This window comes from Balaenoptera physalus (assembly GCF_965194825.1).
Source record: "Balaenoptera physalus genome assembly, chromosome: 1".
Classification (NCBI taxonomy): Eukaryota; Metazoa; Chordata; class Mammalia; order Artiodactyla; family Balaenopteridae; genus Balaenoptera; species Balaenoptera physalus.
Window position 1 is genome coordinate 46,067,028 of NC_138882.1, and position 19,812 is coordinate 46,086,839.

Below are 19,812 nucleotides of genomic sequence, written 5' to 3' on the forward strand. Positions count from 1 at the left end.
GAATATATTTTTGAATATTTTCTTTATTTAGTTTCTTTGTACCTTTATATTCAAGTATAAGCCTCCATTCTAACATTGCAATTTAATACTGTGAGAGTAGTCACTTTACTATTAGAGAAATACCTTGATTTCTGGCCCAGGTCTACCACTTACTAGCTAGTCAATTAACCTCTCTGTTTCCCCAAAATCACAATATGTTAAATGTTAAATAGGTACTTTCTTGACCATAAACATTATATAACTTATAAGAAAGTACTTGTGAGCCATAAAAATACTCCTCCGATGCAAAGTGTCATTGGACAGTAACAAAAGTACATTGCTACCAAACAAAAAGGAAATTTTTTCAAGAGTGGTTTAACTTTGCCTTCTCAACAAGGGGAATTTAAAGAGAGAGGGTGGGAGAATTTAATGAAGCAGAATGAGGGAAACATAGGATTAAGAAGTAATAAATGCTTCTGACCAAAGAAAGAGAAGAAGAGAAAGTGCTCTCTCCCTCCCTCCCTCCCTCTCTCTCTCTCTCTCTCTCTGTCTCTCTCTCTCTCTCTCCTTCAAATGAAGAAAATGAAGTCAGAGAAATAACTTCACTTTGGGAAATTCTTATGGAACTGAGGTAAAACCTAGACTTCCAATGTCTCGCACACTGAAAGCACCAAACTTGTATTACTATACTACACTTTAGTGAGCCTTACTCAAAGGTCCACAGTAGACACACAACTCTCTCCTGCAAAGCCACGGGGCAGACATTAGCTCACTTGAGGAATGACCAGGCTCACACTCAGAACAAACCAGGGACTTGACCTCTTTCCACATCAACTCCACATCTATCTGCTGTCATGTGCTCTTATTACTAGACAAGCAAAGACCCATCCCCTTCAATTCGCATACTAGCTCTATTTTCCACAAATTTCATTGCTTACTGCTATATTTTCCATTTTTTCTTTCTACTTGATCCTTGTCCATCTTGGTGGAAAAAAATGCTCTTCCTTTCCCTTTCCTTCCAACTATCACTTCATTTCTCTTCTCGCTGTTAGAGAAAATCTTCTTAAAAGAGTTGTCTAGGTTTGTTTGTCTCCAATTTCTTTCCTCCCTTCCTCTCTTAACCCTTCCACTTCAGGCTTTGACCCCACCCCTCCCCAATGACCTCCATGTTGCTAAGTCCAATGATCAATTTTAAGTCCTCATCTGACTTGATCTATCAGCAGATGACTGCTCATATGAGCTGATAATTCCCTTCAAATTAACAAATATTCCTCTGGTTTCTCCCAAGACATGTTTGTTTGGTTTTCCTCCTACCACTCTGGCTGCTCCTTTTTCAACATGCTTTGCTATTTCCTTCCTTCTCTTTTACCTTCTCTTTCAGTCAGAATGCACAGGGCTCAGACCTTGGACCTCTTCCTCTTCTCTTGGACCATCACATACTTGCGTATGTCATCTGGTGACTTCCAAATGTATATCTCCAGCTCAAACTCTCTCCTAGGCTACAGACTTCAATATCCTACTCAACGCCTCTATTTGGATATTTAATTGACATCTCAAACTTAAAAATTTCCAAAGTTGAACTCCTGATCTTCCTCCAAAATCTATTCCACTCACAGTTTTCCCAACCTCATGAATAGTAATTTTATTCTTTCAGTTACTTAGGCCAAAAACTTATATTCTTCCTTAACATCCCTCATTCTCTCAGCAAAAAGTCTTGTAGGTTCTTTCTTCAAGTTATATCCAGAATCTAACCTCTTCTCACAACTTTCATTACTACCATTCCAGTCTAAACTAAAATCACCTCTGACCTGGATTATTGCAACAGTTTTCTAACTGGTCTCTCTGCTTTCATCCATGTACTCAGAACTAGTGTACGTATTGGAAGGATCACCCTGCATGCTGTGTTGAAAAGAACTGTAGAGGGACAAGGGTATTAAGTAAGTCCCTACATAAGAACCTTCAAGTTGAGAACTTTCAAAGATGCGAACATGTGTTTGCAAGTCCAATCCTGTTAGTTCACGTGTCTGTGTACGTTATCAGGTGAGTGCATCCTCTACAAGTGGTTGTGTTTTTGTGTACTTTACTGTACAATACTGTATAGAGTACAGTAGTTCAGTATCTTTATTTCAAGCCCAGAATGTTCTGGAAGCAAGCATAAAAGCCAGCGGTGATGTAGCTGGTACTACTGTACTTTTTCAAGGTACTGTACTGTAAGATTAAAAATGTTTTCTTTAATTTTTTTGTGTTTGTTTGTTTATGTGTTATTTGTGTGAAAAGTGTTATGAACCTATTGCAGTACTATATAGCCGATTGTGTTAGTTGGGTACGTAGGCTAACTTCGTTGGACTTACTAACAAATTGGACTTAGGAACGAGCTCTTGGAACAGAACTCTTTCTTATGTAGGGGACTTAATGTATTTTAAATTTTACAGATGAGAAAATGAAGGTTTAGAGAGGTTGAGTGGTTATTCAGGGTTACTTAGCTAATAAAACATTAAAAATTGCTCTTTTTTACCTTATGCTTTTTTGTAATTATAATTCCTCAATATGTAGGCTGCCCATACTTACTGCTTTGCCTGGGGCAGTCCTGGTTTACACATGTTGTCCTGGCATGATTGAATTGTGCCTCCTTCCACCTTCAATATGCCCTGGTCTAGATCACAAAGGATATGAGATAGATACTTGGCATATAGCATATATATTTCATCCTATCAATAAGCAGGAGTAGGACCTATGTGTGTACTAATATAGATTGCCCATTTGCTGTCATTAACATCGAGTATTGAGTGAGTTGAGTTCTGGTTTAATAACTGTCAGCTCCCTTAAGCTTCCAAGGAATCATTTAAATCTAGGAGATCAATTAGAAATGCCCCAGTGGAAGGCATCAATGGCTCTTGGTCAATGTTTCACTTTAGAGTGCCCACATCCCCCCCTCTCATTGACCAGTGCTCACATAGTGATTCCTCAACACTACCATCACCTTACTCTTAGCCCAGTCCTTCACTCCTACTATCTGACGGACATTTTGAGTCAGATTTGCTGCTAACATTAAATATGACCTTACCTCCAAACCTGCTCTCCTTCAGAACTTCTCAGTCGTATGAATGAAGCCATCTGTCACCCAGACTCAGACTGCAAAGTCATCCTTCACCTCCTCCTTTGCTCTACCCTACCCTATTCACCTCTTCCAACCACCCAGGCTTGTTCATCACAAAATGGACTCTTTTGATCTATGTCACTGGGAACAATAATCCCTGCCTCAGTCCCTGCAGAAGCTTTATTTGGGAAAGCTTTCACAAGTGCTGCTATAATTACAGCATTCTCTTTTTCAAAGCATGCATCCTTCAAAGTTCATTCCAACTCATAACTTCTCCCAGGAAGTCTTCCTCCTGCAGAAAGGCATTTCTCCCTCCTCTGCATATCCATCAAACCTCTTATCTGTACCACTTGCTCAACATGCTAACCACCTGGTACTGTTATCTCTTTAATTAGAGTATGGCAGCGCTGAGGGCCAGATCTTATCTATCTCAGACATTTTTAAAAAATCTCCCTGAAGTTTAATGTAGCTCTTGACACTAAATGTTTTCCCCTGTTTGTTGGCAGGAAAAGCTGAAGGACAGCCAAATTAGATAAAGTATACACTGACTAGGATTTGAGGAGGCCTCTAAGAGTATTTTTCGAATCTTCCTTAGAAAAGCTACTGGAATATTTTTTAGATTAGTCATTAGTCATACCACTTCATCAAACCCCTCTGGGAAGATTTTAATCAATATGTTGGAAAAAATAGTTTCAAAGATGAAACTATATGATTTCACTTGCCCTAAGAAACACTGCTGGACTTTTCTGAGCTCCTTGAGTATATTTTTCATCTACATATATCTTCATTCTGGAAATATTTTATGAATTTGTATTTCTTAAAAAACAAGGGGAGCAACAAGGATTTACTGTGTAGAACAGGGAATTATACCCAATATCTTGTAATAACCTAAAATGGAATATAATCTACAAAAAAAAAACTGAATCACTGTGCTGTACACCTGAAACTAACAATATTGCAAACAACTATACTTCAATAACAATAATAAGACCCTCCCTGAAAAAAAACCCACACAAATGGGGATATGTTAATCGAAAGAAAATAAATTTGTATTTTTGACTTTCAATACACATGCAAAGTACTGTGTCATTTTAATCTCTTCTATTTCTTTGAAACAGTCATTCAAGAAGAATTTTGGTAAAGCAGAAAGAGAAACTAAATTGCAAAAGATCTGGCCACACAATGTGAGGTATCCCAGTCTCTCTGTCTAAAATTTACCACCATCTACTCTGTTCTAGTGTTTGTGTTTTGCTTCTTCCAGGTCCCCTTCCAACTAAAATGTGATCTTCGAGAGAGCAGAAACATTGTCCATCTGCTTCTTCAACCACTACTTGGGTGGTAAATTTAAGCAAATCATTTAGTTTCATTGGGTCTTAGTTTCCTCAAGGGTAATTTTTAAACACTGAACTAGATAACCTCTATTTCTCTTTGATTCATTTTTATTACAATATAGTGAAAAGCATAAAAGACAAGGCTAATTGGGGGTTGTAGTGGCCAAAAACTCTCCAATCAGTCAAGGCATCTGCTCTAGCTAATTGAATATATTCCATGAAATCTTTACTTTCCTTGCTTAAATCAACAAAGAAATATAACAAGCAACTGTAGCCCTATAATATAAATTGGTTATTTCTGTTATTGCTTCTATATTTCTCAAGGCTAGACCAGATTCTTACTTTAAAAGTAGACGATCTCTTTAATCTCACTGAGATCCAGTTAATAGACCAAGATAATTTCATTAAATGATCTACAGTGGTTTTAAGTTTTGAATTATCTTCTTTTCTAGAAACATCTTTCCCACTATCCATCTTTTCTATCATTCTGCCCATTTGCAAAAGTAAAGCAGTACTTTAGTATATATGGGATTAGGAAAATCAGATAATTAGAAATTCAAGTTTAGAGATAAATTAATGAATGATTACTTACCTTGTGAAATACTTCTTAATTCCCATCCTCCAAGAAAAAAGTACTGATTATGTACTTGTCAACTAATGGGCTATCTTAAAATCATTAAGGAAGGATGCAATTTATAAAAAAGAAAATCAACTTAAACATGGCAATTGAATGAAACAAGGAGACCATCATAAACCATACTTTTGTTTTAAGTAAGAAGTTGAAAATGCTGTCTTACATTTATGAAGTGGAAGATATATCATTAGGAAATGAACAGGGTAATTTGTAAGCTCACAGAGAGGGAATAAATGATTAATAGGAGCCATTCTGGATTCACAAAGAATACCAACTTAAACTTACTTCATTTTTCAATAAGAATACCAACTAGACTGATAGATAAGAAGAATTCTATAGGCATAAGAGGATCAGAATTTCAAGATTTCTAGATAATTTTATTGAGAACATGGTGAAATGTTGGCTGATAATCATACAGTTAGGCTGATTTCATAATTGGTTGAAGGGCCTACCCAAAGATACCAGTCAAAACATTGATATCAACTTAGAGGGGTTTGATGCCATATTCTGTACACATCCCTGTATTATGGGGACTTGGAGGATAAATGACATAACTAAAATGAGTGGATAACAAGAAGCTACGTGGAATAGCAAACTTCTGGGATAATGAAATAGCGATCCAAAATGAATTCAAGAGAGCTGAATCATGCAATTAATTTTACATGAAAATTATACAGTCGTCAGGGAAATGCAAAATAAAACAACAATTAGATAACACCATCCACCTCTTTAAAATGGCTAAAATTAAAAGAACTTACAATAATTAGTGCACGAAAAGATATGAAGAACTGAAACCATAGACATTACTAGTGAGAATATAAACTAGTACAACCATTTTGGAAATTGTTTGTCAGTGTATACCAAACAAAACTTAGCATATACTAAGCAAAACATATATATGCCCCATGACTCATCAATTCTACACCTGAATATATAACCAACAGATGTGAGTACTTGTATCTTCCAAAAGACATGTACTAGAATTGTCAAGGTAGCTTTATTCAAAAAAGACAAACAGTTGAATAGATACATAAATTGTGGTATAATTCATACTACAGAATGCAACATAGCAAGAAAAAAAGAGTAAACTTCAGTTTTACTCAACAATATGAATAAACCTCACAGACACCAGTGTGAGAACTGGAATCCCACAATTCCATTTATATGAAGTTCAAACAGGTAAAATTAATCTACAGTTACAGAGGTCAGAATAATGGTTACCTTTGGGGAGCTGTTGACTGTGGGGGCATGAGAGAACCTTCTGAGGTGCTGGAGAATTTCTATATGTTGTTCTGGGTGGTGGTTAGATGGGCATTTATATATGCAAAAATTCAGATTAGTGCTTGTTACTGTCTCTAAATTATTCCTCATCAAAATATTTATATATTTTGATGAAGAACTGCACTTAGATTCAAGTAAGCAATTCTACAGAATATAGGAGAACCCAAACAACCACATAAATGAAGATATTAATAGCTTTTAGTTGTATACACACAGAATATGGGTAAATGCATGAATAAAAGTTAATGAGGTCTTAATATTCATAAAAGTGTGGTGTCAAGAATGAACAATCCTACTAGGCCTTCTCTGCAATGTTTAGACTACACACAGGGTATTGCAGTCATTTTCTCCTGCAGTGCTTTAAGGAGAACATCAACAAATTGGTATCCTTCCAGAGAAAAATAACCATATGTTGAACATCTGAGCAAAGTCTAAAAGAACTATTTTCAGCCTGGGGAGAAAAAAAAAAAAAGACTTAAAAGGAAACCGGATTTATTTTACATGTTTTTAGAAGACTGAAGTGGAATTAACAGGTAGAAGTTGCAAGTAGGTTGATTTTGTTTCAACATAAGGAAGAATTTCCTAAATAATGGAGCTTCCAACAAATTGTCCCAAGACGTAGTGAGCTGAAGCAGTGAGCAGACATCTGCCCACATACTTAGAGGAGGTACTTGCCTCAGTTAGTGAGTTAAATAAGATGTCCTCTAAGATCCCTGTTAATTCTGCATTCTGTTACGTTACCAATCAACATTAGTGTATATATTGGGAAAATTTGGCAGGAGTAAAGGAAATCCACAAGCAGGTTTTTCTGTGCAGAAAGTCACCAATTGTGTCCTTCCACTTAATCAAGAGAAGTTTCTCTCCTACAGCCCTGGGCTCAGTCACCACTCAAAGACTACAATACTTAGAAGAGCTCTCCTAAGTGGATGAAACACATTTCTGAAAATGATAAAAATAGAAGGAGAGTCTCTTGACAATGATTTTCCTGATTACCCATAATTTAAGCTATAACATTTTTTATATAAATGGCTTCCTTTTTATTATTATTATTTCCTTGACCTCTGTCTCACAACATGGGTGATAACTGAGTGAAAGGGCACAAAATCAGTTTTATTGCTCTTATGAAAATTGAACAAAATGTACTCCAGAATCACTGGAGCACTTGAAATGTCACTAGCAGCATACGACTGTATTCTTCCACTAGCACTGGATTATGCCATTGTTACTAATTTTTTGCTAATTTAATAACTAGTAGTAGAGCTCAGAGTTGTTTCAATTGATATTTTTTAAATTATAAATGAAGCCAGTTGCTTAAAAGAATTCAAAGACTTCTTAAAGAAGAAAAGCACTAAGCAATCCCAGAGTAATCCCATGTTATTCAGTGTGTCATGCTGCAATCATTCCAAGTCTGTTTGAGCTATAAACCATTTACTGCCCTGACAGGGACCTCTTCTGTCCTCACACAGGCAAGTGGTTCCACAGGGTAGCAAACATGCAATCAATGCCATATTTCTCTGGCCCTGGTTGCACATGACACTGTAGTATTACCACTTTCTCATTATCCTGTTATACTTAGTCTCAAGAACAGTTTGTCTCTCCTGGTTCTAGTAATAGTAACTTTCATACGTAGATCCACAGTAGACAGCACCCCCATGAAGAGTTCATAGAAACAGGTGTGCACCCCAATGCACCCCCAATGAGGACATTGTTGTAAACCAAATTGGTCACCTCTGCATGGTAGAATTTGAGGTAACTCTTTTTTCCTTTTGCTATTCTGTATTTTCTAATTTTTCACAGTGTGGAGTGCTCCTATAATTTGAAAAAATCATCTTGATGGAAACAGTGACAGACGGGAGGAATATTAATAGAGAGAAAAAAGGATTATACCTCTAAACTGTATTCCCTTTGTTCTCAATTTTTTAAAAAGAAAAGACTCCCATAATAAGCTCCATTGATGCATAAATTGTAAAAAGCCATAGGTCAAGGTGAAGCAAAGAGTGCAGACGTAGAATTCCACAAAGACTCTAGGTTGGACCACTGTAAAGGCACCTGCTTTTCTAAGTCAGGGAAGACAGGAGGGAGATCTTCATATGAGCCCACTTTGAAGCCAATGCATATTGGATTTTATGCAAACACTTTTCTGTTTGAGTCCTAAAAGGTTATGAACACCTAGTTTATTGTCCATTACCAGGAAATAGTAATATGTAATCCAACAAAAGGCAGGTGGAGAATCCACAGGCACTTTGACCTCATTATAGGCTGCTTAATGACCCTTCTCTGTTTACATTTTCATATATAATTAAGCCACAAGAGAATTTATAACTGGAAAAACAAAAGATCCAAGAATGATCATTGAATTACCCTCACTAAGTTCCGAGAAGGCCTTATAGTTCCCAAAAGCTTGACCCAAACAATTTCCAAGGCAAATGCTGTTTCTTCCCCTACCAGCCCATTAAGTCTGCATTCGTGGGACACATAAGGAACAGACTCTACCTCACTACCTTAATCCTTCCTCATGTACTTGCAACCAGCCAGAATGCTGGGCAAAGAGACAATTCCAATGAACCTTTGTTCTGTAATGGGAATATCAGTTTTTACTAATGTACAAAGGGATGTAATTATTAGGGTCTACTTCTTTAACTATTAGAGCTAAAATTACTTTTAACTGTAATTACTAAAGTAAAAAGATCTGACACATTTCAATTTAAAGTTCAAAATGTACACTTAAGAATATTCTGAGTGCTTTTTATAAAAGCCATTTAATCTTAGATATATGTACATATATCACAATATTCATTAAGAAAAACAGTAGATATTTAGAGAGATATATTAATAAATTTGAGGGGCCCAGATGCTTAGAAAATTGTATATAGAGAGTAACATTTTTGAAATAAAAATATAACAAAAAAACTTTAAAAGAAATCTGGTTAATAAGACTCCACGGAAACGACCTTTAAAATAACTGAGTTGAATTTTCAAAATATTAATGTTGTAAAATTTATTGCATAGAGGCCTGGGACATGACACGAAAACAGGTTTGTTCCACATGTATCAGGAGCCAGGGCTCAAGATGTGAAAACTGATGGGAAGAGGCATTCTAGCCTGTGTCTGAAAGGTTAGGTGGTGACTTCTTGTAATGAGAGATGAGGCTCAACAGAGGAAGGCAGACTGGATCAGCCGAGGCTTCGCTAGAGAAGAGATTGTGTGGATAGAGACAGAAGTCTCAGCTGAGCAGAGCAGGCCAGGGAGCCAGGGGCCTGTGAAAAAAAAAAAAGGTGGGGAGGGTGCCTGGCCAGGGCCAAGGACAAAATCCAGAGATTGCTAACTGCCTGGGGATTCATGCAGCATCAAGAAAAACCACCCCAGCCAGCAACTATAGAGATAAGTCTGCCCCCAGACTGAAATGGACTTTGCTTCTCCAGAAACCTCAGAAGCAAAGAGAGAGAAAGACATCAGCTGAACAAGTCCAGTCCATCTCTGGAGGGCGAGAGTCAGGATGAAACAGAAGAATTCTGTTACAGTTAGAATGCAGTTACTGCATTCAGACTTCTGCAGAGGGGTTACCAGAGTATGCCTGCCCTGGTTTCCTTTAGCCAAGGCAGAGGGGCAAAATGAGGGGCTTCTTAATTGTTAACTGACTCCAAAGGAGGAGAAGAAGAATCGCATGGAATCTGTATGTACCCTGAAATGTCCCTCGGTGATAAAGGAAATTTGCGCTAAAATCAGCTGACAAAGATGAGTTGTGCATCTCCCCTCTGCATGGGCTGCTCTTTTCCTGCCTCTGAGTTGTTTCTCTTTGTTGCCACATCGCTTGGGAATCAGGCCTTTCAGCAGCTACATGAGCAGAATTAGAATGGGAACTTCACTCTCCCCCTAGATCCAATATGGCTGCACCCCAAGGCAGCCAGTGTAAGCTTCTAAAAACACAAATCAGATCTTGTGAATATTCCTTCTGTGGAACACTCCCCTAGCTTCTTATTACTCTTAGAATAAAACCCAAACTCCTTGTCATGACCTCCAAGCCCTGAGCCGTCTGGTCCCATGGAGCTCCTGACCTCCTCAGTCACCTATCCTTTCTTTCCCTCTTCTCACCCACAAAAGACCTGAGTGTGCTGTCATCCAAGAGAATGGCTTATAATCAAAGACCTAAGCATATTTTCTTTTAATTTACTCAAAACTGTTTAAGCCTGTATGGTTCCAGAATGATTTAACACAGCCCTTAATCATTATTTAATCAGCATGATCAGTAAATGTAGATGCACAGTTATTTTGACAAGCCTAGATTAAAAATGACTCTCCCGGTCTTGGAAATGATCTCTATCCCATACATTGTTACCCTTCATATTCATGCACCTATCATCCTTAACTTTCAGGAATTATGAGGGGAGAATACTGTCAGAGCTAAGACCTAGAGAGTAGACAGTAACATTTCCACAAACATCACTGAGAAAACGTCTGTCCTTGAAAGCCAGGATCACCTCCAAAGCAGACCATCATCCCATTATTTTAACAGAGCACAGTTTTTTCCTGCTAAAAGGCATCTGGTCTGTAGGATGGTTTTATTTTGCTTTGTTTTTAATTGCAGCATTTGCAGTCGGTGCCCAGCTCATGATTGGGTCTTCAAACAGGCTCATTGCCCATCTTACCAAATGCTGCATTCTCTCACGCAGCCAAGAGAACGCTTTGCTGTTTCAGCATTCCAGGTGACAGGGTGGAAAACACAAACTCCGGGAACCTAGGAATCAGACTTCTTCAGGTGATCTCAGCACAGATGCAGCAAGCTTTAAGAGACTCATGATGGAGTTCGAGCTTTAAAATTTGTGTGTTTTGACCCAAGGCCTAGTGATGTAGGAATGCCCTGCCTTCTCTCCTGGTGATGGGTGGAAGAGAGACTTCACCATCTGAGAGATAAACACCAGTTTTCATCACTGCCATCTCTTTCAGATTTGCTGAGAGCACCAGACACCTTGCTTGCCAGATTATAAGAGCATGGGAGGTAACAGTTGGGGCAGGTTTCCACAGTGCCCAGACAAGTAAGCTTTCTCTCCAGGCATAGAAGCTTGCTATGACCCTTAGAAGGATCAGCCCATTTTCCAGGGCCTGTCTTCAGACTCTGGGTCACTTCCTCTGCAACTGGCAGTGTGTAGAAGTATTGGTAACATGATAGTTGTTTAAGGTGTGCACTGGACCTTTTACCTCTGTTTTAAACCTGGCTCACCCACCACCCACTTAAGCTGCTGGCCGCCACCTGAAGAAAGTGACTGTCCACCAATCACTTTTTACCAGCTGACTTTGACCCCCCTCTTCTTATTTCTGCTGCCCCATTCCATTCCACCTCTCCCAGGCTTTCATCCCTTCGATTTAAACTTTCATTCCTTTTCCTATTGGCCCTAAGACTTCATCACTGAGTTAATCTCCCTTCATGACCTTTGGCCCTCTCTAGGATACACTTTATGTTCATTCTCTATCTCTTCCCCCTCCTGATCTATTTCACCAACTTACCCCACTCCCTCCCGGCTGTGGTCTCCAGCCCACCTACAAGCGGCCCCAGAAAAGAAGTCCAGACATTAGGACTTTGACAAAAGAGGTAACTTGCCAGCTCCACCAACTCTAAAGGCTAAATCTCTGGTCCTTCCTTTCTCCCATTTTCCTATCCCACATCTCTATTTTTTTCACCCAAAAGTCAACATCTTAAAATCACATTTATCTTTTCTCTAAAAATAGATTGCTTCTGGATGATTTGTCTCTTTCTGTTCTTAGTGCCATCATTTCCCCCCTCACTCACAAATTTCAGAATGCTGGCCTCCTTTTCACTCCTTTTTCAACTCAAAGTTGTCACACAGACCATTGCCTTTGCCTGGAGTACTCTAATCTTCCTTACCACCTGGCTTCACACACTCCAACTCATCCCTCAAGTCTCACCTTTAGCATTCCCAAGCTCTTCCCAAGTGCTTATTACCATTGTGATTCAAATGTTTACTTGTGTGATTATGTATCTGGTGTCGGTAAACCCGCATTGCCCAGTCAAGTGGCCACCAGCCATATGAGGCTGCTGAGCATTTAACATGTGGTGAGTCTAAATTGAGATGTGCTGTAAGCATAAAATACATAGCAAGTTTTGAAGACTTAGTACAATAAAAAAATGTAAACTATCACATTAATAATTTTTATGTTAGTTTTGTTGGCATGATGATATTTTAGATACGTTGAGCTAAGTGAAATATATTATTAAAATTTATTTTACCTGCTTTTTATCTTTTTTTAATGTAGCTATTAGAAAAATTTAAGTCACAACATGTGCACACATTATATTTCTATTGGGCTGTGCTGCTGTAGACCTTAAGCTCCATGAGGTCAAGGCCATCTTGTCCATGAAGGTATACCCAGCTATATTTAACACAGTGCCTGGCACATAGTAACAAGATTAGTAAACATGTTTGAAAGAAATTTTTCTAGACAATTGGGATTTAAGTGTAAGATTCTTCTTTATAGAAAAGGAGGAATCAAAGATAAACAACTAGAGATAAGGGAATGTAGAAGCTCACCCCTCCAGCACTGCATGCTCTCTGCCTGCCATGGGCATCAGAGCTTCTTTCAGCCTTACACATTTAGTTATGAGTTAGGGTCTAAACTATCAGATTGGGACAGTGTGTCACTGGCTCAAACTGATAGTATATCCATCTAAAACTACTAATCAATTAGATTCATCTTTCTTTTTCTTATTGAAGTATAGTTGGTTTACAATGTTGTACTAATTTCTGCTGTACAGCAAAGTGATTCAGTTATACACATGCACACACACACATATATATATCCTTTTGCATATTCTTTTCCATTATGGTTTATCACAGGATATTGAATATAGTTCCCTGTGCTATACGGTAGGACCTTGTTGTTTATCCATTCTATATACACTGGTTTGCATCTGCTAACCCCAAACTCCCACTCCATCCCTCCCCTTGCCCCCATCCCTGAAATTTATCTTTCAAATTATGGATAGACTGCCAAAACAGAAAATAATAAAGAAAAGAATCTACATACATAGCAAAAAAGGATTAAAGGGCTATTTGTTTGATCTAAGCCACTTCTACCAATATGATCTCATGGGTCATATCTCATTTACTTATCTCAATCCTTGGTATCAGAAAATTCTTCTTGACTTAACCCGAATCCATTATATGGCAAAACATTTAACACAAATGTAGGACAGACTGGAGTGTCTAAAAAGTCTAGTAATGTCCTTAAAGACTGTTTTAGTTCCATGCTGCTCACTCACATTCATGGGCATGGACGTCACTGTGAAGTGAGTCAGCGATTCCAAGTATCTGTATTGCATTATAAGTTCTCTGTAGTTGGCATTAGCAGTACTTGAGGAAGGAAGAAGCCAAGCTGTCCTGTGATCCCTGAAGACTAATCCAGCAAGAGACATGCTGGTTAGTCACGGACAAGAGCACAGGGAGTAGAAGCTGTTCCGCCAGTTGCATCAGGTGACAAGTAGAAGAAGGCAGCTGAGTGCCGGGATGCTGAGAAGGCAATCAACCTCTCAACTCTTGACACAAACACCCATTTTTATCGAGGCATCAAGCACTCCTAAGTTGGCAGTATCACTCTGTTCCCCAATGAAAATTATCACTTTAGTAAAGTTTACACACTCCCAGGAGGCTACCACTCTTTCCATCTTTCCTCGTGATACAAAATCCAGAGATCTGAGAGACAACCAGATGGTATATCCTCAGAAGTGCCACAGTCAGCCTGAAACTTTCTCAAGAACACAAAAATAGTACTGGACTGGAAATGAGAAGTTGGGACTCCTAGCTCTTCTATCAGGTATTAATTTCAAAATCATTGAGATGACACATGTTAGGCCTGCTGTTGTCCGTAGCTGGAACCAACACAGCACTTGGGACCCAGCTCACAGCAAAAGAATTAAACAGCAACAGCTGTTATATAACTTAGGGCACTCAGCTTCCCTAGGTCTAGGTCTTCTTCCACCCTAAAGAAGTCTTGGAAGGCCTCAAGACCCAACAGGACACTTTAGCCTCCATGAGACCTTACCAACCCTATGTCCACCTCTCCCCCACATACCCAGTAGAAACAGACGCACTTTTATAATAATATTAGAGGAAGGAAAAGAACTTGAATAACTTTGGTTTCTAAAGGAAGGAGGCGTGTAGAAATGAATCAACGGTACTGAGCCAGAACAGTCTGAGCAACAAAACAAATAATAATGGCATTGGATTATAACACACTGAATAAAATAAATATCCATGAGTCCACGGTGAGATGAATAAATAAATAGAGGGGAAAAGGCAGCTCTCTCTAACCAAAGAATTCTAATTAATAAAAGTAGAAGAAACAAGGGCAGTAGAAAATCACCATTAGAACACCACAGTAATAATTACTGCAGGCAGGATCCACAGACAGAGGCTAAAATTAGTGGGCGAAGTTTGAGGAGAAACAGGATATTTGCAATGTCTGAAAATATTTCCCCCAAGATATTTATTAATTACGAAGGGAAAAATAGTAACTTCGCAGAAGAGAAACCCAGCAGATACCACCTTAACCAAGTGATCTTGGTTAATATCACCAGCAATGACATACTAGTGATACATCATGAAGCCTGGGTTATGATGCACTGAGAAGGGCACTGACATTACGTCTGCTGGATTCTTGCCAAAAACGCGTAACCTCAATCTGCTCACGAGAGATCATCAGACAAACCAAATAGAGGGACATTCTACCAAATAACGGACCAGTTCTCCTCAAAAGTGTCAGTGTTGTGAAAGACTAGGAGAGACCAAGGAACTGTTACAGCTCAGAGAGGACCAAGGAGAGGTGACAACTGAATGAGATGTGGGATCCTGAGCTAGGTCCTGGAACGGAAACAGAACACTAGGGGAAAACTAGTGAAATACAAATAGAATCAATAGTTAATAGTATCTCACCAATGTCAATTTTTTTTTTTTTTGACAACTGTACTGTGGTTGTGGTTGTTCAAGAGGTTAATATTTGGAGAAGCTGGGTGAAGAGTGCATAGGAACTCTCTATGCTATATTTGCAACTTTTAATCAGAAATCATTTGAAAATTAAAAGTCTGAAGGAGGGTTGAATTCTAAACCCAAAAGTGACAGAAGATATTAAAAATTTCAAAGACCAATATATTCAACTAAATGAAATTTCAAAACTTTGAATATGTAAACCTTAAAGATAAAAAATATAAATATCTGACAAAAGTATATGTACAGCAAATACAAAAGCCTAAGGTTGTTTAGTATCTTTATATAGGGAGAGAAATTTTTATACAAATTGATATAAATTGTTAAAATATTAGAAGACCAATCCTTAAATAAAAGAAAAATAAATACTGATACTTCACAAGATAAAATTTTAAGAAGGAGCAAAAATATGGAACTAATATTCACCCTTATTTGTGGTTAAAGAAAAGCAAATTAAAACAGTAAAATGATGTCACTTTTACCTAACAACTGGCAAAAGTGGCAGTAATAATAACACCAAATAATAATGAACACCCAGAAAAAAACTGATACTTATTCATTTCAGCGTCATTACTGCTTGCTTGACAAAGCCTTTGATTTATATGTCTTTTCACTGCCTTCCTAGACATTCCAAGTTCCATCCAAGCCTGTCTTAGGCCATACCCATAGTTCAAACCCTACTACCTCTGGATAATTTTTTAAAAGCTTTAAACATATGGTCCCATAAAACAAAATATATATATATATATCTTCCATCAAGCCATTTAACTAATTTCAAATGCATTCATTTATTCTCTAAACATATTTCAGGTGTTTACTACTTACCAGCATTTTTCTGGATACCAGGGGTAAAACAGAAAGCAAAATGTATAAGAAGTCCCTCATTTCATGGAGTCTACATTCCAGGGTTGCAAGAATGATCATTTTAAAACGAATGAGTAAATTATATTAGGATTTTGAAAGGTGATAGGGTTATAGAGAAAAATAAAGTTAAAAAGTGGGATATAGGGACTGCCAGGGTCGTCAGGGAAGACTTCACTGAAGAAGTGATATTTGAGTTAAGACTTGAAGGCAGTGAGGAAATAAGCCTGGGACATGTGGGAGGAAAGCATTCCAGGCAGAGAGAGCATAGTCTGTGCAGAGACAGGAGCATGGCTGGTATGTTTGAAGAACAATAAGTAGACCAGCATAACTAAGAACAGAATAAGACAGGGGTCTTGAAAGACTCTCTCAAAAGAGAATCCCAAAACAAATTAAACAGTGACATAGTTGATTTACATTCTGGCACAAGCTCCTAATCTCCTCATGGACTAGGGACAGTTTACAGACACACACAGGTGCTGTAGGCCATTATAATGTCTTTGACTTTTAGTTAATGACAGGGGAGCCCGTCGGAGAGTTTTGAGCCAGAGTGATTTAGTCTGACACATTTTTGCAGAATCACTCTGACTCCTGCGTTGAAAAATGCTGATGACTTGGACCAAATTCAGAAACAGTGGAGGTCGTGTAAAGTAGTTGGATTCTAGAAATATTTTGAAGATAGAGTCAATAGAATTTCCTGACAGATTGAATGGGCAAGAGAAAGAGAGGGAATCAAGGATGTCATCAAAGTTTTTGACCATTACTGCTAGAAGGAGAGATGGAGTTGCCATTTATTGAGATGTAAAGACAAGGAGCAAGTGTGAGGAAAAAAAGAGCAGGATCTTGGTTTTGAATATAAGTCTGAAAAGCCTATTAGACCCCTGTCAGGAAATATCAAGAAGGTAGTTGGACATAAGGGTCTGGAGTTCAGGGACTTCATCTAACACCCCCTCCTCTTCCCTAACCTATAGCTTCTCCAGACTAGACCTCGGTTTGCTGAAGCCATTTCCTGTAATAACTTAAACCATGGAAATTTTAAAACTACTGTTGGATGGAAATTACTAGGAGCCGCTTTACATTGTTTATTTTTATCACCACAATTAGACTGAAGGTTAAATACGATTATCCCCCTTATCGATAAGAAAACTGAGGCTTAGGGAAGCCAAATGATTGGCTCAAGATCACATAGCCACGAAGTAATAGAATGATGATTTGAAAACAACTCTGCCTGCCCCTAAGCTCCTGTTCTTCAGACTGCCTTGCTGTTCAAACACTTGCATGATCTCCCCTGGGGATGTGGTCATGGGGACTCCCGCCTACATTGGCTGGGTGAGACCAAATGACTCAGATGCTTCCCAGCTTTACAACTCGAGGTTTCCATAAAATTTATTTTGATATCGAAATGGCTTTGGGAATTGTTCATGTCTTTTTTCTGAAAAACCTCAGTAGGAAGGAACAAGATTCCAGTTCAGGAAGGGGATTGGGTGCTTCAAAATTAGTACACGCAGCAAATGGGTTCCCCCTTTCCACTCTAGCTCCAATTCAAATACCTTTAAAATGAATGTTTAAAAAAAGTCCAATGATATTATTCCCATTACCTGTAGTAAATATACACCAACACCCACCAACCTTATCATAAAGCAAAGACTCAGAAAATGAAGACAGCTCACATTTGAATAAAAATCATAAAATCACTGCAGGCATATTCGTTAATACCACTGTTCCATTATTGTTCTCATTCTTCCCCCACCGCCCTCCCACCAAGTAGTCCTTAATGATTCTTTCATTGTTCTGCCCACCAAAAGTGGCTTTTGAGTGTAGGAAGGTATCAGAAGGTCCCTGCTGAGCTGCCAGCTGGGGAAGTGTCACAGGTCACTGAACTCTAAAATGAGGTGTCTTTGTAACAAAAGGTCCCTTTCCCTTGGAACAACTTCAAGGGTATCTCACAGTGTGGCCCCCACTGCTCCTTTTGTATTCCAGTTTGATTAAACTGGGAATTGTTCTGTGCTCAGGGCTGTTGAGAACACCAGTTGGTAGATTCTAGAGATAAAGGATTATATAGATCCTTTGTTAGAAACAGCTGTCCCCATGGTACGACTTACAATATTTGAGCACAAGCCTAGAAGCTTCCCAGACCCCCTAATGGTTATGCACAGGAGACAACAATAAATCCTAGTCCCAATTCCCTCATGGCAAACAGTTGCTGCTGGTGGCTAAACATAGTCTAGCTACTGGCTAAAAATGAAAAAAACTAAAAAATGAATATTTATGATGAAAGTGAACCAAAGCAAGGGAAGTAAGAAGAAATATGTACAAGATTCAGTAGCGATTGATCTTCAAAGAGCCTGGGTGTCAGAAAAAAATGAAATGATTTATCTTCTTGACTATAAACTCCTTGAGGACCTGCACCATATCTTGTTCAACGTTGTTTCCCCAGTGCTGCACGCAGTACGTCCTTCACTGAAGATGTCTAATAATAAATATAATAATGAGAGCTAATATTTATTAAGCACTTCTATGTAACTCTATTAGTTTTCTATTGTTGCGTAACCATTTACCACAAGCCTAGTGGCTAAAAGCACCCGTTCATTATCTCACAGTTCTGTAGTGCAGAAGTCCAGACATCCTTGACTGGGTTCTCTGCATAGCATATCATAAGGCTGAGGTCAAGATATCAGTCAGCTGGGCTCTTATTGGGAGGTTCTGGGAAGAATCCACTTCTAAGCTCATTCCTGTTGTTGGCTGAATTTAGTCCCTGCAGCTGCAGGACTGAGGTCCCCATTTTCTTGCTGGCTGTCAGCCCAGGGTCTCTATTAACTCCTTAAGGATGCCCACATTCCTCCTCAGTTGGGCTGCTCCATTGTCAATGTTGCCAATGGCACATTAAGTCCTCCTCACACTTGGAATCTCCCTGACTTCCTCTTCTGCCATCAGCTGGAGAAAGCTCTCTGCTTTTGAAGAGGCCTGTGTGATTAGATTAGGTCCACCAGATCATCTTCCTGTCTAAGGTCAATGGTGCCTGCATAATACGATTGTGGCAGTAATGCTTCACCATGGTCACAGGTTCTGGGGATTAGGGCAGGACATCTTTGAGGGCTCTTTGAGAAGTCCTACCTGCACAGGCAGTCATGGTTCCAAGTGTTTTGCCTTTAATAGTTCATCAATCTTCACAGCAACCCTAAGTGGTAGGTTCTATTATCATGCCCATTTTATAGATGCGGCACAGAGAGATTAAGTTACTAGCCAAGGTCATCCAGCAAATAAATAGCAGGATTTGGGTTTCAACGCAGACAGCCTGACCTCAGAATCCTACCTCCTATCCACTATTACACATTGCTACTCAATTGACTATCTCTAGAATTAATGGATACATGAATAATTGCATTAGGAATGGAATTAAGAAACAATGCTAAGGATGAATAAATTCCTTGATTTGTACAGAAAATTTTGTATGTAAGTTCTTATGTTAATTGTTCTGTGAAGGGGATTCTCAGAGTCTCAAAGAGAGAAATCTTAGAGATCTCCATATACCGGAGAATCTCCTACAATAAAATTCCCTCCCTTTTCAGACTTGGATTAAAACATGTAAATTATAAACATTTGAGGCCAATATGGAAACGGTACAACTTCTTT